Raw genomic sequence first — 18,307 nt, forward strand, 5'->3', positions numbered from 1 at the left:
CAGCAGGACAAAAACCTAAAACACAAGGCCAACTCTACATTGGAGTTGCTTACCAAGAAGACAGTGAATGTTCCTGAGCGGCTGGGTTACAGTTTTGACTTAAATCTACTGAAAATCTATGCTAAGACCTGTAAATGTTTGTCTAGCAATGTTCAACAACCAATTTGACAAAGCTTGAAGAATTTTATGAAGAATAACGGGCAAAGGTTGCACAATCCAGGTGTGGAAAGCTCTTAGAGAATTACCAAGAAAGACCCACAGCTGTAATCGCTGCCAAAGGTGCTTCTACAAAGTATTGACTTTGTAGTGAGTACTTATGTAAATTAGACATTTCTGTATTTCATTTTCTATAAATTTGCAAAAACCTCTAAAAACATGTTTTGCCTTTGTCATTATTGGGTATCGTGTGTAGATGGTTGAGAATTTTATTTTTTAATCCATTTTGAATTCAGGCTGTAACACAACAAAATGTGGAATAAGTCAAGAAGTATGAATACTTTCTGAAGGCATTGTAGCAAGCCACGGAAAATGGAGTGATCCACTTTCATGAACAGGTGTTACCTAATAAACTGCCCAGTAAGTGTGTCATTGAACTTTATCATTATAGAATGCCCTTCATACAAGTTCACTACACTAATGTCCATGATCCAAATAACAACATTAATGTTATTGTATTGGGATGTAGGTTACAGTAAAGTAAAATCATCACAAGCTGTGAGCCTGTCCAGTCATCACAAGCTGAAAGCCTGCCTATTTGAGCAAGACGTAGGGCTCCACCTGTGGGAGAAATCAACCAATAGTGGCAGTGCTTTGCCCTCCTCACAACTCTGTTTCCGATGCAAGGATAGCCAGCCTTTGTGTACATCCCTTAAAGGGAAACTTCACCACTAGAGACTTTTTGGGGTGTTTTTCCAGAGTGATGAGAGGGTGATTCAGACAATTATGTCATTGGTTGATTGAGCCTGCTGTCAAAAAAATTAATGGAGTTACGTTTCTAAGCAATTATTGTGGCCTTTGTGTTTCGCCGACTGCACGATCACGCGAGTAGATATGGTTGTCCTTGTTCAATAGAGCCATTGGATTTTTCTCAACGATGTTCCTATCTGCCAGGACATTGCAGGATATCTAGATTGACTCATTTTACCTGGCTTTGTATAGACTATAGCCTGACGGGAGCCATACTTCCTTGTTCCCACCCTCGAAGGCAAGCTTTTAAAAATGGGGGCAATACTAGTTTACAGGTTCACAGGAGCTATGTTACCGAGAATGCTCAATAATTTGCTACAATGGCTGCTTCCTCTTTCCAAGAAGAGCTGAACGACAAAACCTTTATTTTCTTTTACATAAAAACCTTTATTTTCTTTTACATAGGAACGTACAGGCCTATTTATTTTATGGCTTGATGATTCATATTAGACTTGGGGTACCTACGTATACCTGTGTGTTGTAGCTAGCTAGCTAGTTAACATGTCTGTGAGATGTCTCATATTCTACAGCATGCTGCTACAGTAGGAATACAGACAGTAAACAACGATTGCCCATGAATGTGTAATAGAGTTTTCTTCTTTCTCTCACAGACAAGAAATATAATTGATGACTCAAGACAAGATGTGAAAGGTCCCATAACAGCAAACTCCCATTGTATCAAAGTGACTCCGAACACCTCACTGCACCACCCAAACACACCATATGCAAGTATTCCCTTTGTAGAACTGTAGTATTTATTAAAAGCGTTAGTATTAGTATTTCTTCTACTGTAAATACTGTATTCCTGCATACTGCTGTGTAAAATTACCACGGTCCCCAGAACAAATAAACTTTGTCCTGAATACAAGACATGTCTACTTATTTGCTACATTGACAGACTAATCTCATCTGAGATTTCCACCTTCGCCGTCCAGACCGGCCCGCTCTTCGCCCTCGGGGCCGGTGTCGTCCTGCGGCTGGGGCCGCACGTCGGAGGGGGGAGGTCATCACTTCCCTGATTACTCCCCGTTCATCTAGCACTCCGAGGAGGAGCTCCCTGCGTCTCCGTTACAATTCTATATTATACTACAACATCAGTCTAACAGAATATGGATGTTGTGTTGGTTGAATGTTCCAGGCAAGTTCCAGAATGTTCTTCAGCTGGTGAACCTCTCCTTGTTTTGGGTAATGGCGGCTGGTTTAGCAAGCTTTGCGGCTGTGGCGATGTTGGCAGTGATGTTAGGTTTGGGGGGATGTGACTCTGGCTCCTTGTAGACAACAGTCTGGTCCTTTCTGCACTCCACAGCCAAGTAGAAAAGCCTCTCTTTCTTCACCACCCACTGCTTCAACCTCATGCAGAAGATTTGTTTGTTCTATAAGTCTCCTGGAAAGACATGAAGACTGACCATGAGGATGTGTAAAACATGAAGACCGATCATGAGGATGTGTAACCATACAATAAAACATGTTAATCTGTAAACAAAAAAGGCTATAGTAGACTGGTATGTGTTTAATTACACTCAAGAGTCAATAATGGGGCATTGAGATGGACTGTTAACAAAGGTGTGAAAAGTTTGAGTGGGGCTTGACTTGTAGAGAGTCTATTGACTTGTAGAGAGTATTGTTGTGTATGACCACCTACAGTTGTGCTGTTGACGAGACAAGCACTGCCAACAGTAGAGTGAATAAGCTCGACGTGGATACTAACAGCCCCTCTCCCCCATGCCTAAGAACTGACTGCAAGAATGTGAAAAGTTTGAGGAGCACTTGGTGTATTAGTGATTTTGTTTTCTCAAGAGGGTATTGTGCTTTCATAAATACCTTTGGCTGTCGGCTTGTTTCAAAGTCAGATCATTTTGAGCTTGAGTTTATTCCAGGCTGAACACTTTCATCCAATGGGTCTACAGGCTCTGTACTACTAAAGCTGGTGTCAACATCAGCAGCAGCAGCTGGATTAGTCTGTAGGACACAGTCTGTGATTAGCCAACGTTTTACTATATTGAACAAACAATTTCAATGATTTACAATTCATATAAGGAAATCAGTCAATTTAAATAAATAAATTAGGCCCAAATCTATGGATTTCACATGACTGGGTAGGGGTACAGCTATGGGTGGGCATGGGAGGGCATAGGCCCACCCACTTGGGAGACTGGCCCACCTACTGTGGAGCAAGGCCCAGCAAATCAGAGTGAGGTTTTCCCCACAAAAGGGCTTTATTGCAGACAGAAATACTCCTCAGTTCCATCAGATGTTCGCGTGGCTAGTCTCAGACGATCCCGCAGGTGAAAAAGCCAGATGTGGAGATCCTGGGCTGGCGTGGTTACACGAGGTCTGCGGTTGTGAGGCCGGTTGGACTTACTGCCAAAGTCTCTAAAACAACGTTGGAGGCAGCTTAAGGTAAAAAAATGAACATTAAATTCTCTGGCAACAGCTCTGGTGGATATTTATGCAGTCAGCATGCCAATTGCGCGCTCCCTCAAAAGTTGAGACATCTGTGTCAGAAAGTTCCCTCAGAAGTCGAGACATTATATGCTCAGAAAGCTACATTTGTATGTGTTCATCTACAAAGCCCTTTTGGGTATACTCCCTCTGTAGTCTGGTCTCCTTCACCACCAGCAGTTACCATACACAGTCTGCTAGGTGGTTGCTACTTAAAGTCCCTAGGACATTTACAGTATTAGGCAAGACTTCCTTCTCGTCTTGTGCACCAGAGGCATGGAATAGTCTACAATCCATGCTTCATCTAGGTATGTTAGTGCCACTGAATTCATTTAAAATATTGATGGGAGACTCTGTTACAGAGGATTCCGTAGTCTGTATTCCGTGGTTATATGAGGTCTGTGGTTGTGAGGCAGGCGGTTGGACATACTGCCAAAGTCTCTAAAACAACGTTGGAGGCGGCTTAAGGTAGAACAATTAACATTAAATTCTCTGGCAACAGTCTCTGGTGGACATTTCTACAGTCAGCATGCCAATTTGTGGCTCCCTCAAAAGTTGACACATCTATGGCATTGTGTTGTGTGATAAAAATGCACATTTTAGTGTCCTTTTATTGTCCCCAGCAGATCGGGAGGTAATGGGGATAGATGCCATAAAGAGGTCAATGGAATCCAGACCGTGGGGGATAGGATGCTGGATTGGCCTACAAATCAACAAATCTGATCTAACAAAGTAGATATGTCAAATCTGTCATGATTGATTGTAAAATGCCCACAATGGGGTTACTAAAATAAGATTTAGATATATTTGGCTGCATAACATTTAGAAGTTGTCCCTTTTTAGATTTAGAAAAAGTAGCTGCTAAATGCTAACTCCCGTTCGTATAAACTGGTAGCATAGCTAGTATACAGTCTCCAGTGGGGGATGAAGTCCATTCCATCTATGTAATGTATTTCAGGTTATGGACAGGTGCAATCAGGTGGCAGGAGGGGTGGAGTGCACTCCATCCTGGATATGACAGAGTTTGCCTCAACCCATGGGTCCAGAAGGCAGAGTTCAATAACCACAGACAGATAGATGTGAGATGCAAGGAGGACGGCACTCTTCTCATACCACTCTCTAGGCTACTGCCAAATTCAAAGTTATCTCCAGGAGGAAGCTGATAAACAAAGTGTTTTGATAACTTTCAAGTGTAACAGTTCCATGTAGAATAAACCATACGACACATAATATTGTTAGAAGCAATGTTCTGCTAATATAACAATGTACAAATATTATACCTGTCTTATTTGTAGTCAACTTTTGTCCCTTCTGACATGCTACATCCCATTACACGTTAGCTTGATGTATTTAGCTCGCTAGCATTATCAAATAATGTTGTATAGTAACAACTATCTACTAACGTACTCACCATCACCAGTAGTTTGACGGTTGACAGGCAGCAGAAGTAACCATGTTGAATGTAACTCAAGGGTGTGCCGCAATTGCGGAGCTCCGTACCGTCTCGCCATGGCCTCACAAATGTTGTAACAATGTGAGGGCTCCGTATAGCTCCGATTTAACATTGGCTGACTGTAGGTGGGGGCGATACGTCCTGTATAAACACAAACTCACTTCCTTGACAACTTCATTCACAACAGCTCTGCTCTGAGAAGCACAAGTATGAATGCCCTGACTTCTGCAGAGGCCGCATCGCAGTAAATGCTGTAGGTTCAATGCAGACACCAGAATGTCCATAAATCGGCGTTAAATAATCCATACCCAACCCTCCAGTAGTTGTGATGAACTCACTTACAAAACACAGTTTTATACTTTGTCGTCAATTTTGACACTGAAATGAATGTTTCTGACTCATATCGATGCCACATAGGCCGTTTCAAACCAGAGAAGTTGGTTCTAAGAGGCAGTTGACCCTCTAGGCATGAGTTTTTGCTCTTGCTCCACAACAAAATATACACTGAAATCAGAGTCAGCTATCCTTTACTCTGCAGGCTTTGATTTTGAAAAAAAAAGACCAGGCAAAATGCATGGAAACAGATGTACCTGCGCAGGAACTGGAATACAAATTTGCAGAATAAAAAATGTTATGTATTTAAAAGGAAATTGCTTTCCCATCATAATAAAAAAACCTTCCCAGCATGGCCGTCTGTAGTAAATCTGCATATACACTGCCAGCCAGGCCAGAATCCTTTTAACTGACAGCGATGAGATTAGATCAGAGGCTTAAGGGTTTAAATACAGGTTTACCACCCAGATGGAAAAAAACAACAATACAAGGTCAATATTTGGTGTCTGTGTGTGTGTGTGTGTCTCTGGAAAGCATCGTGTCCTGCAGTCCAAGCAGATAGATGCACTTTGCACTGGTTAAACTCTTACTGCTCCAGCTTTATTAGTGTAAAGCCATTTTGCATTTGGATCATTAAGCTACGCCATGGATGGAGCAAGGGTATCTAAATTATATTTTATCCTATCAATTTCGTAATAATTTTGAAATAAATGTCATTGTTTGCACTTCGCGCTGTTATTTAACAACATACATAGATGTGAGTAACTTGGAATGTAATATTCTCAGTTTAGAGCTACAGTGCGATTCGAAAAACAATAAATAGGCTGCTACGCCGCTTATTTTGATATACAGCTGAGTTGAGGGATGGGGTTTGAGAAATGTAACCCCTCTCAAATTCATAGACAGCACTCTAGATGCAATGACTGCCTGTTCATGACATCCAGAGGATAGTTTCAACAATGTTTTCAAGCTACCACAAAGCCGCCATTTAGTGGTCCGAACACACGCACACCCACACACAAGAAGACTGACTCCCTTGGCTTGTGTGCTGTGATTTGATTAGTTAGTTTAGTTTTATTTAAAGTAACTTTCCAGTGAAAATCTCACTTTTAAAAGTTAATATTCTGCTAACTCATACCCAAATAATGTTGTTGACTCATCCTACTGTATACTCGTATCTGTGGCCAAAGCATGAATTGAAGAAAAAAATACTTTAAAAAACCCACCTCAAACTTGTATCTCAACCAGACTGTTTTAAAAATGCTTGCTATTTCCTCATAGTGTATGAGTCAACAAGTGGCCAATCAGTGGTCTATTTGCAATGGCTGGTATACTGGCCACACCATTCTGTTGTTGGCCACACCATTCCAACACCAGTGCTGAGCAATTAACCGAAATGTACTTTTTTTGTTTGTTATTAATTGAACAACTAATTGACCGACATTGCTTCAAATACTTGAATTACATTTAGTTCTGTTTTTTTGTGAGCCCAATACTATGTTTCTCTAGAGAGGAGTCAAATAATTCACGAGAAAAATCAACTCAAGAATTATGTGGGACCCTGGGCTATCTTAAGGTCTGTGGTCGCTTAGTGGTTAGGGCCACTGCCTTCAGCACGCAGATATAGACCTACTGTATCAGTGTGGGTCCAATTCTAGACCTCAAATATGAACGGTCCATGGTTATTTTACCCCCAATATAGGTAAGAAATTCCCATCCCAAATGCTTTTGTATAACATAAATAGGAAACAAAATAATAGCAGTCAGTAGGTGTAACTGCTGTCGTAGAGAGGGGACCAAAGCGCGGCGTGTTGATTGCTCATGATTAATATTTATTTAAACTCAGAACACTAAAGAAAAAATAACAAAGAGAAAACAAAAGCGCACATTTCTGTCAGGTACATAAACTAAACACAAGACAACTACCCACCAACACAGGTGGGAAAAAAACCTACTTAAGTATGATCTCCAATTAGAGACAACGAGGACCAGCTGCCTCTAATTGGAGATCATCCCAAAAAAAACATAGAAATAGAACCTAAACATAGATATACAAAACATAGAAAAACACAAAACACGCCCTGACCTACTCTACCATAGAAAATAACATCTTACTATGGTCAGGACGTGACAGTAACCCCCCCCCCCAAAGGTGCAGACTCCGAATGCCACTAAAAAACAAAAAAGGGAGGGTAGGGTGGGTAACTCCTGTCTATGGCGGCTCTAGTGCAGTCCACATAACCTTATCCTCCAGTGGATCTTCCAGCAGAGGAGGCGGCTCCGGTTCGGGGCTCCACCCCCGCTCCACCCACTGATCCCTCTGCTTTAGTACCACCGGACCGTGGATCGTCGAAGGAACTGGACTGTAGATCATCGCTGGAGGTTCTGGGCTGCAGGCCGCCACTGGAGGTTCTGGGCTGCTGGCCGCCGCTGGAGGTTCTGGGCTGGGGAGCGCCGCTGGAGACTCCGGGCTGGGGAGCGCCGCTGAAGACTCCGGGCAGGGGAGCGCCGCTAAAGACTCCGGGCCGGGGAGCGCCGCTGAAGACTCCGGGCCGGGGAGTGCCGCTGAAGACTCCGGGCCGGGGAGCGCCGCTGGAGGCTCCGGACCGGGGACCGCCGCTGGTGGCTCTGGACCGGGGACCGTCGCTGCAGGCTCCGTGCCATGGATCGTCTCTACAGGTTCTGCGCCATGGATTGTCACTACAGGTTCCGCGCCATGGATCATCACTGGAGGCTTTGTGCCATGGATCATCACTGGAGGCTCCGGGCCATGGATCATCCCTACAGGCTTCTTGACATGGATTATCCCTACAGGCTCCGGGCCATGGATCATCACTGGAGGCTTCGTGCCATGGATCATCACTGGAGGCTTCGGACCATAGATCATCACTGGAGGCTTCTTTCGTGGAGCTGGAACAGGTCTCACCGGACTGGGGAGACACACTGGAGACCGCATGCGCGGAGCTGGCACAGGGTATACTGGGCCGTGGAGGCGCACTGGCGGGAGAGTGCGAGGAGCAGGCACAGGACGTACTGGGCTGTGGAGGTACACGGGGAGGGAGAGTGCGAGGAGTAGGCACATGCTCACCCCGATAAGCACTTGGAGTTGGCTCAGGTCTCAACCCTGACTCCGCCAATCTACCCGTGTGCCCCCCCCCCAATTGTTTTTGGAGGCTGTCTCTCGTGCTTCCCCGGCAGGCTTCTGTATCTGTCCAATACTTGCCCCCAAGTCCAGTCTATCCTCTCTCGCAACTCCTCCAGAGACCAGGAATCCATCTTCTCCTGGGCACGCTGCTTGATCCAGTCGTGGTGGGTAGTTCTGTATCGGCTGTTGTAGAGAGGGGACCAAAGCACAGTGTGTTGATTGCCCATGATGAATATTTATTTAAACTCAGAACACTAAAGAAAAATAACAAAGAGAAAACGAAAGCACACAGTTCTGTCAGGTACATAAACTAAACAGAAGACAACTACCCACCAACACAGGTGGGAAAAAAACCCTACTTAAGTATGATCTCCAATTAGAGACAACAAGGACCAGTTGTCTCTAATTGGAGATCATCCCAAAAAACAACATAGAAATTAAAAACTAGAACCTAAACATAGATATAGAAAACATAGAAAAACACAAAACACCCCCTGTCACGCTCTGACCTACTCTACCATAGAAAATAACATCTTACTATGGTCAGGACGTGACAGTAGGCTATACCAACAGTAGTTTCCGTTCAAACAAAGTGTTGGCTAAATTGCCACAGTAGAGGAAATAGTTTATTTCTATTGTACGAAATGCTTGTCTATAACCACGTTTCCATCTATAGTTTTTATGTGAGTAAAGTCATACCTTATAACAAAATAAATAATGGCAGCTGTGATAGAAACAGGAAGTTTTGCTACAGTTTTATAAATGTCGACAGATAATTTGTTCATTCGACATGGTGGGATCTGTTTGTGTATGTAAAATTAATTAGAAACCAGATAATGGGACAGTTAGAAAAGATATCATGACACCTTGCAATCATAACGCAATATGCACCTACCCACACAGACCGTATTTTCTACAAAGTTACAGAAAGCTAAACCAACAACCACACAAACTGAAATTGGATACATTGTAAACGCAGGTCCAACCAGGAAAAACGTAGATAGCTAGTTAACTAGCATTTGTGTTTTTGCAGAAGACATGTTTTTTTCGATCATCTGATGACATAACGCGTAACGGTCTTGAGACAATAGACTCTGGGACACGGGAAGCAAGTACAGGGTGAGGATTTAATAATAAATAGACATGAAAGCATAAACAGCGTCTGGACAAGAGAAACAAAACAACATCAGTGCAGACACGGAGATGAAACTGAGGAAGTGACAGATATAGGGGAGGCAATCAATGACATGATGGAGTCCAGTTGAGTCCGATGAAGCGCTGGTGCGTGTAACGATGGTGACAGGTGTGCGTAATGATGAGCAGCCTGGCAGCCTCGAGCACCAGAAGGGGGAGCAGGGGCAGACTTGACAGTACCACCCCTCTAGGGGTGCCACCTGGCGTCCTACCTGGGTGAGCCGGACGGGCCGGCCGAGACGCAGGAACCCACAAGCCAGCCGAGGCATGGGAGCATGACAAGCCAGGTGAGGCATCCAAAGATTGCTTTGGCAGCGGCACCCGAGTCCGACATCACCAACAACAACAAAAAATCCCTGATGCTTCCAATTGTGGTGTCTGCATTCTGTAACGGTCTTGAGATGACAGACGCTGGGAGACAGGAATCAAGTACAGGGTGAGAATTTAATAATAAACAGATTAAACAACGCAAAAACAGCGTCTGGACAAGAGAAACAAAACATCAATGCAGACACTGGGATGAAACTGAGGAAGTGACAGATATAGGGGAGGTAATCACTGATGTGATGGAGTCCAGGTGAGTCCGATGTAACGATGGTGACAGTTGTGCGTAATGAGCAGACTGGCGGCCTCGAGCGCCAGAGAGGGGGAGCGGGAGCAGACGTAACATAACGTGGGGAGTGATGAACATGAATTTCACAGGTCTCTAATGTTACTGTTGCAGTCATGTTGCAGTCATGACAGAAGTGCTGTTAAATCCTACCACATGTTTCTAGTTTGACCAGCTGTTATCAGCAACTGGTATTTTTGAATTCAGTTGTCATATTGGCAGGTTTGTTAGCAACAAATTATTTAGCTAGCTTCTAGCCTAGTGTTTGATATGCAATGTAATGAACAGTGTTGAGTGTCCTGATGAGAAGGCAAACTTTTCTAGCAATGCCAGGCAAAATCTGGCACCATCAGCTCATTGTTATGTATGTATCCAAATGAATGTCAAGCAACAAACTATTTAGCTAGCCTAGCAATTGATATGCAATGCGATCTCCTCGTAATGAACATTGTCGAGTGTCCTGGCAAGAAGGCAAACTTTTCTAGCGGTGCCAGGCAAAATCGGGCATCATCAGCTCATTGTAATGTATCCAAATGAATTTCAATATAAAAAATCTTAAACTAATGCATTTGCAGCAACTTTGCTGTTATTCTGCATTCAGAGGTCATGACTGTGTTAGCTTTAACTAGTTGGCTAGCTAGCAAGCAAGGGACAAGAACATTGCCAGCAAGCATGGCAACAGAACATATAACGAACTGGGTCACGTCTCTTGCAACCCAAAGATAAGAAAGTATGAATTCTCTTATAAGAAGGAAAATATGAACGTTTTTTTTTATTTCTACCATAGAAATGTGTGTGCTTTAGTATTGTTTTCATTACCTTGGAGAAATGAACTCTGCAAAGGGGCTCAACTCGGTGTCACGCCCTGACCATAGACAGCCCTTGGTTTTCTATGGTGTTGTAGGTCAGTGACTAGGGGGTGTTCTAGTCAATTATATTTCTATGTTTGGGTTTGAGTATGGTTCCCAATTAGAGGCAGCTGATTATCGTTGTCTCTAATTGGGGATCATACTTAAGGAGTCCCTGTTTCCACCTGCATTGTGGGATATTGTTTTTGTGTTGAGCACTATGACTTCACATTCGTTGCATGTTTGTTGTTTTCTTAGTTTCACTGTATATTAAAGATGTGGAACTCAACTCACGCTATGCCTTGGTCCATCAATATCAACAAACGTGACAGAATATCCCACCAAAAGAGGACCATGCAGCGTGTTCATGAGGTAAAGGAGTTTTGGACATGGGAGGAGGTCATGAGTGGATGCGAGACCCTTCCTTGGCGGGAGTCGCAGAGGACTCAGGAAGGATAGCGACGACGCCGGGGACCGCGGCCACAGAAACCCCAAGATTTTTTGGGGGGAGGGCATGAGGGGTGGTTGGCCGAGCCAAGGAGAGAGTCTGGGAGTCGATGGAGCGGTGTAAAGAGGGATATCGGAGAATGACTTTGGCGAGGAGTATGCTGCAGCGCAGGCGTGCTGAAGAGCGTGACACCAGTCCGGTGCCATCTGTGCCAGCTCCCCACACTCGCCCTGAAGAGCCAGAGACCATCAGGGAGGCGATGGAGAAGTTGAGAGAGAGAGAGGAGAGAAATGTTATGTAAGTGTGTTCTGCACGGCATCCGACCTGAAGAGCAGTCTGGTGAGTCCTGTGCCAGCTCCCCGCACCCTTCCTGAAGTGCGTGTTGACAGTCCGGTGCCACCTGCGTCGGCTCCACGCACCAGGCCTCCAGTGCGCCTCCCCAGTCCGGTACTTCCTGTGCCAGCTCCCCGCACCCTCCCTGAAGTGCGTGTCACCAGTCCGGTGCCACCTGTTCCGGCTCCACGCACCAGGCCTCCAGTGCGCCTCCCCAGTCCGGTACATCCTGTGCCAGCTCCTCGCACTCGCCCTGAAGTGCGTGTCACCAGTCCGGTGCCACCTGTGCCAGCTCCACGCACCAGGCCTCCAGTGCGCCTCCCCCAACCCGGTACGTCCTGTGCCGGCTCCACGCACCAGGCCTCCAGTGTGCCTCCGCAGCCCGGTACATCCTGTGCCTGCTCCCCGCACTAGGCCTCCCGTGCGCCTCTAAAGCCTGGAACCTCCAGCGACGGTTTACAGTCCAGAGCTTCCAACGACGGTTCACAGTCCAGAGCTTCCAGTGACGGTCAACGGCCCGCAGCTTCCAGTGACGGTCAACGGCCCGCAGCTTCCAGTGACGGTCAACGGCCCGGAGCTTCCAGTGACGGTCAACGGTCCGGAGCTTCCAGTGACGGTCAGCGGCCCGGAGCTTCCAGTGACAGTCAACGGCCCGGAGCTTCCAGGGATGGTCAATGGCCCGGAGCTTCCAGTGACGGTCAACGGCCCGGAGCTTCCAGTGAGAGGCCATGGCCGGATCCGGAGTCTGGGCAGGGGCTACGACCCGCACCGGAGCCGCCACCGACACTTGTCATCCCCCCCTACCCTCCCCATTTGGTTTCAGATTTTGCGGCCGGAGTCCGTACCTTTGGGGGGGTACTGTCATGCCCTGACCATAGAGAGCCCTTGGTTCTCTATGGTGTTTATGTCAGAGCGTGACTAGGGGGGTGTTCTAGTCTTTCCATTTCTATGTTGGTGCTCTTAGTATGGTTCCCAATTAGAGGCAGCTGATGTTCGTTGTCTCTAATTGGGGATCATACTTAAGGGTTCCCACCTGCTTTGTGGGATATTGTTTGTTTGTGGTGGTTCTTGTTACACCACGTAGTCACATTGTGTTGCTTGTTTATTGTTTTGGTTGAAGAAGTTTCACTTTAAATAAATATGTGGAACTCAACAAACACTGCGCCTTGGTCCGTCTCTTATCACCACTGTGTCGTCCATCATTTCCAAGGTAATGTACAGAACAGCAGTGTTTATCCCTTATATATTCTCCCTCTATGCATAATAATCTCATCATGTAGACTAGCCTACCCGCACTGTATCTGTGAGCTGTTGGCTAGAGCGCAAGTGCCAAGACCAGAGTAGGCACATTTGCTATTTATTTGGTACAATAAAACGTAAGCGAAAAAAGTCAATTTTGTGTGCACTACATCATCACACACTGATGTTTATCCACAAGAAGTCTGTTTGTTGGAAACATACCACTGGTGGGAAAATGCACATATTTTCTTTATGCAGATTATTTTATATTCTCATGAAAATCTGTCGCCAATTGGATGGAAATCTAGCTCATGTCAAATAGATCAATCGCCCTTAGTCTGTTCAAAAAGGACCCAGTTGTGATGACAATACCATCCAGAGGGCAACATATCTTGAAAGACTTTTAGGGAGCGGTAATGATGTGACCTTTAATGGTTGCAATATAGATCAGCTGTGCAGGTGAATTTAGCATCTTTGATTGTTTAACGAGAGATCAGAATTGGCATGTTCCAATCCCATGTATCCTTCACCGAAGAGGCTATCCTATTACACCTTGTGGCGCAGCGGGGAAAAAATTACATTCCTGAATTAATGGCGGACAGAAGTCCCTGCTTCGGATTACATTTTCTAGAAGAATAAGGAATAACTTCGGGAAATGTAAGTATAACGTTTATTTATTCACCAAATGGTGAACATTTTCCACAAATTACTTTCATTGTGTCACGTTGGCATGAATGATTCGGGAGACAGGCGCAGGAATACGTAATATGGGTTTTTATTTCACCCAAATTACGGCGTGCCGTGTAAAAGCATGGGGACGAAGACCAAACAAACACGTAACAAAAACACAGCGTTGAAACCCAAACAAAAGAGCGAGGAGTACCTTGAATAAATAACACACACGCACGATGATTAACACACGGGATGAGACCCGTAATAATCTGCGCAATGCACAAGAGCACGAAAGCTCAAAACACACAGCACAGGTACTCACATGCACCAATGGACATTGGAACAACAATCGACAGCACCATGGTGAACAAAGGGCACATACATACAAATACAATCAGTGGGAATGGGGCCAGGTGTGCGCAATGAAAGCTCCAGAGGGATCCGTGACACATAGCTATGAATTTTTAATTCAAATGTTGAGTAACTGGTATTTATCAGCCCGGTGCAAAGCTAGCTAGCTAGCTAACACCTTGGCCGCTATAGCTAGCTAGCAGGTGATCTTATCCTGCTTTTTGGCTGTATAGAGAGGAACAACTAAACTAACTAATCGTAGATTCGGAAATGTTTCAATTGTGAAGACCCAATAATTTTTTATATCATGAATTGGTGAACTTGCTAGCCCACTAAAGACATATAGCAAATTGTTTTTTCCCCATTTGTTTTCAGGGACTAAAGTGGGCACCTAATTGGCCAAGCCTTGGCCAATTGCACATTAATAAAGGTAGTTGTGGGTTCAGCAACTTGAACCAGCAGTGACATTTTAGCAGTGAGGTTAATTTCTTCTTCATTGTCTCTGCTTGTTCCAGGTTGAAGCACATCCCACAATGACACCCTGCAGATGTAAAGAACTTGTTGTGAACCACCCAGCCACCAGGATAATTACCATATCCCAGGGTATTATTCAGGAGCCAACACCACAATTTAGATAGAAATAAATTCACCCATGTTATTGTTTATCATGCAGATTTGTCATGACATTGTAATTTATGAAGCCCCTTCTAAATTACAGACATGTTTTATGTCCCGGGGGATTACACTGTGTGCAAGTCTTCAATTTAGACCACAATTACTTTTAAAAAAAAACTAAATTTGCCCTTGTACTGAACAAGCTTATGAATGTTGGAGGTTAATCTCCTTGAGATGTCCCTCATTTGGGAATTACTTATTTTGTACAATGGACTGTTTTAAGGACTCAAAAACCCAAACAATTTTAACATTAAAAATGACAAGTGTTGATGTCTCCACTTGTTTCTGGTTTTGAGGTTTGGGCAGCTGGTGACTGCAGTTCATATGTCTAATCCCCTGCAAGGAGAGAGAAAAGCATCAATAATTTTACAATGCTGTATTAATTTAAATGAATATGTATTCTTGTTTGATATGCATTTATTTAATTATATTATCATCTTTTATAACATGCCAACATTTGTTTTGGATCCAATGTATTTAGCGTACATTAGGTTGAAGTAGCTTAGGCCTTCTCATCTAGTTAGATTGCATCATATCACCTTTCTATATTAGTTATCAATTAATTTAAAAGCATGTTATATCTTGAACATCGGTGTCATTTAATAATATGCACGGGTGTGATAGTTGTATGAATTAATCACAATGCAAGCCTATTCAGTAGAAAAAAACATCAGCTCTAATGCAATATTAGCTTCACAGTGAAACACCACTATTCTGACTATTCATCATTCTTAAACAGTCAATAAAATAGATGATTTAGCTATCTCAAAAAAACATAGCCTGTATGATATCATGCATGCAAGCTTACCTATGTCCACAACGATGGAGCAGCAGACCAAGCAATATGCGAGAGGAGGACCCTGTACTGTAGGATAATTATTCTAGTCGGTGTCAACTTCATTCATTAACAGGCACTGAGAGATCTGTTCTACTTGTTTACTTGAGTTGATCAATGAATTCCTAGCACTTCATTTCATAATGCATTTGTTGAAAAAGATTATCGAAAACCATTAAATTATGTTTTAATCATCGAACCGAAACTGAACCGACCTCAAAAAGCACTAATCGCTCAGCACTATCCAACACAGAAACACTGCTTTCTAACATATTTAATTACATTTTCTTGGAAGGAAAACTATTTCACTCATATTGTAATTAATTATAGGTCATATTTAATAGAAATCTGGGAACACTGGACAGTTACTTTAAGAGTAATTAGTTGAATAGCCTAAGTCAATTAGGGCATAATCAGGAAGACACATTTCCCTTGTCTGTATAATGGACTAATACAGTAGGCCTAGGTGTCACGACTTCCGCCGCAGTTGGTCCCTCTCCTTGTTCGGGCAGTGTTCGGAGGTCGACGTCACCGGGCTTCTAGCCATCGCTGATCTATTTTTCATTTTCCATTGGTTTTGTTTTGTCTTACTTCATACCTGGTTTCAATCCCATCAATTACATGTTGTGTATTTAACCCTCTGTTTCCCCTCATGTCTTTGTCGGTGATTGTTTGTTGTATGTTTTGTGCAAGTCATGTTTTGGTGTGCGATGGGTTTTGTACCCTTTTATATTATTTTTGTATATATTGGTTTTCAGAGTTTTTTTGCATTTATTAAACTGCTCTGTTTATACCAAGTTCACTTTCCTGCGCCTGACTTCCCTGCCACCAGCACGAACCCATTACAGAATCACCAACCCATTTATGGAGTCAGCAGGACAAGGTACCTCGGCCATAGAGGTCGAGGAGCGCGTCCAGGAGCATGCAGCAATACTTCACCATCTTGGTATTGCCATGGACCGCGTTGTCCAGAAAATGGACCGCTGGGAGAGACAGGGAGTTCTTCCAGCGCCTCCACCAGCACAACCGGGGTCTCCCCTGAGCGCCCATTTTCCACCTGGTTCCAGTGGGATTCGTCTTTCCCTGCCCCAGGAGTACGACGGAGAGGCTGCAGGCTGCCGGGGGTTCGTACTTCAACTGGACCTATACCTGGCCACCGTCCACCCGGCTCCATCTGGCCATGAGAGGGTGTCTGCCCTCGTCTCATGCCTCACCGGGAAAGCCCTGGAGTGGGCCAACGCCGTGTGGAGAGAGGGAGATGCGGCGTTGAACCATTTTGAGGAGTTCACCCGCCGTTTCCGGGCAGTCTTCGACCACCCGCCCGAGGGTAGAGCGAGAGATGAACGCCTCTACTATCTGAGGCAGGAGACGAGGAGTTGTCACTGGAGTTTAGGACCCTGGCTGCCGGCGCGGGATGGAACAACCGGGCCCTGATCGACCATTACCGCTGCAGTTTGCGCGAGGACGTCCATCGGGAGCTGGCCTGCAGAGACACCACCCTCACGTTTGACCAGCTGGTGGACCTGTCCATCCGGCTGGACAACCTGCTGGCTACTCGCGGACGTTCATATCGGGGTCTGGTGGTTCCATCTTCTCGCACCCCCTCTCCAATACCCATGGAGCTGGGAGGGGCGGTGCGCAGGGAGACCGGAGGGGGTTCCCGCTCGTGCACCATCTGTGGCCGCAGAGGTCACACTACCGGTCGGTGCAGGGTTTGTTCCTCTAAGAATCAATATCTATTCAATCATTAGTCATAAGTTCTGAACATCGATCTAGGACTTTCTTCTTTCTTGGCAAGCAGATTTCAGCACTAAGCGTATATATATATATATATATATATATATATATATATATATATATATATATCGGGTTGTTGTTTAGGGGGGTTTTGTTGTTGGTTTTGTAGGTGGGGGTACCTTTGGGAGGGGGAGGGGGGTACTGTCACGTCCTGACCATAGTAAGTTGTTATTTTCTATGGTAGAGTAGGTCAGGGTTTGACAGGGGGTGTTTGTCCGTTTTTGTATTTCTATGTTTAGTTTCTAGTTTTGTATTTCTAGGTTGGTTTTTGTTTGGCATTATCTCCAATTAGAGGCAGCCAGTTGTCGTTGTCTCTAATTGGAGGTCATATTTAAGTTGATGTTTGTCCCACTTGTGTTTTGTGGGTGATTATACTTTGTGAGTAGTGTTTGTTCCTCCTGCGTCACGGTTTGTTGTTTTGTCCTTAAGTGTATTTTTGTATTTCATTAAGTTTCACAGTCCAATAAATGTGTGGAACGAAACCGACGCTGCATTTTGGTCCGATCATTCAGACAGCCGTGACACTAGGCTAGTACTCAGATGTATCCAATATCGACCTAATGGTTCAGTTAGTTGCCCTACTGTAAAAATACATATTTTTTTTACTCAACGTTTATTTGCACAAGGAGTCCCGTTGAGGCCAAGGCCTCTTTCGCAAGGGAGCCCTGCATACACAATTTATCGGCAACAAGTTATACGATTTACCACAAATAATTTTCCTATGTATTTCTTATTTGGCAATTGTGGAAGGGTTGTCACTTATGATTTAAGAGTGAACGTTATTTGACATTGGTTTAGCAGAAATAGTTTCAAGACCTTGTATTGATTTTTACCTAGGTTGCTAACTGTCGAAATATATGTACAATATATATACGGTTAGTGTTACATTGACCATTATTACAACTTGTTGACTGGCTGCTGCGCAATAATTAAGTTGCTTAGCAACCTGGAAATAATGAATTCGCT

The 18,307-nt window shown here is 44.4% G+C and overlaps 1 long non-coding RNA gene across 1 annotated transcript; it reads right to left on the reverse strand.

Moving 5' to 3' along the window:
* Positions 1-1,332: 1,332 nt before the first annotated feature.
* LOC115208461 (uncharacterized) lies at positions 1,333-5,012 on the reverse strand. Its single transcript, XR_003881181.1, has 3 exons — positions 4,820-5,012; positions 2,788-2,925; positions 1,333-2,350 (listed from the first exon to the last, which is right to left on the reverse strand). It is a non-coding gene; the product is annotated as an uncharacterized LOC115208461 (long non-coding RNA).
* Between the last annotated feature and the right edge of the window lie 13,295 nt (positions 5,013-18,307).

Source organism: Salmo trutta, chromosome 14 (assembly GCF_901001165.1).
Source record: "Salmo trutta chromosome 14, fSalTru1.1, whole genome shotgun sequence".
NCBI classification, from domain to species: domain Eukaryota; kingdom Metazoa; phylum Chordata; class Actinopteri; order Salmoniformes; family Salmonidae; genus Salmo; species Salmo trutta.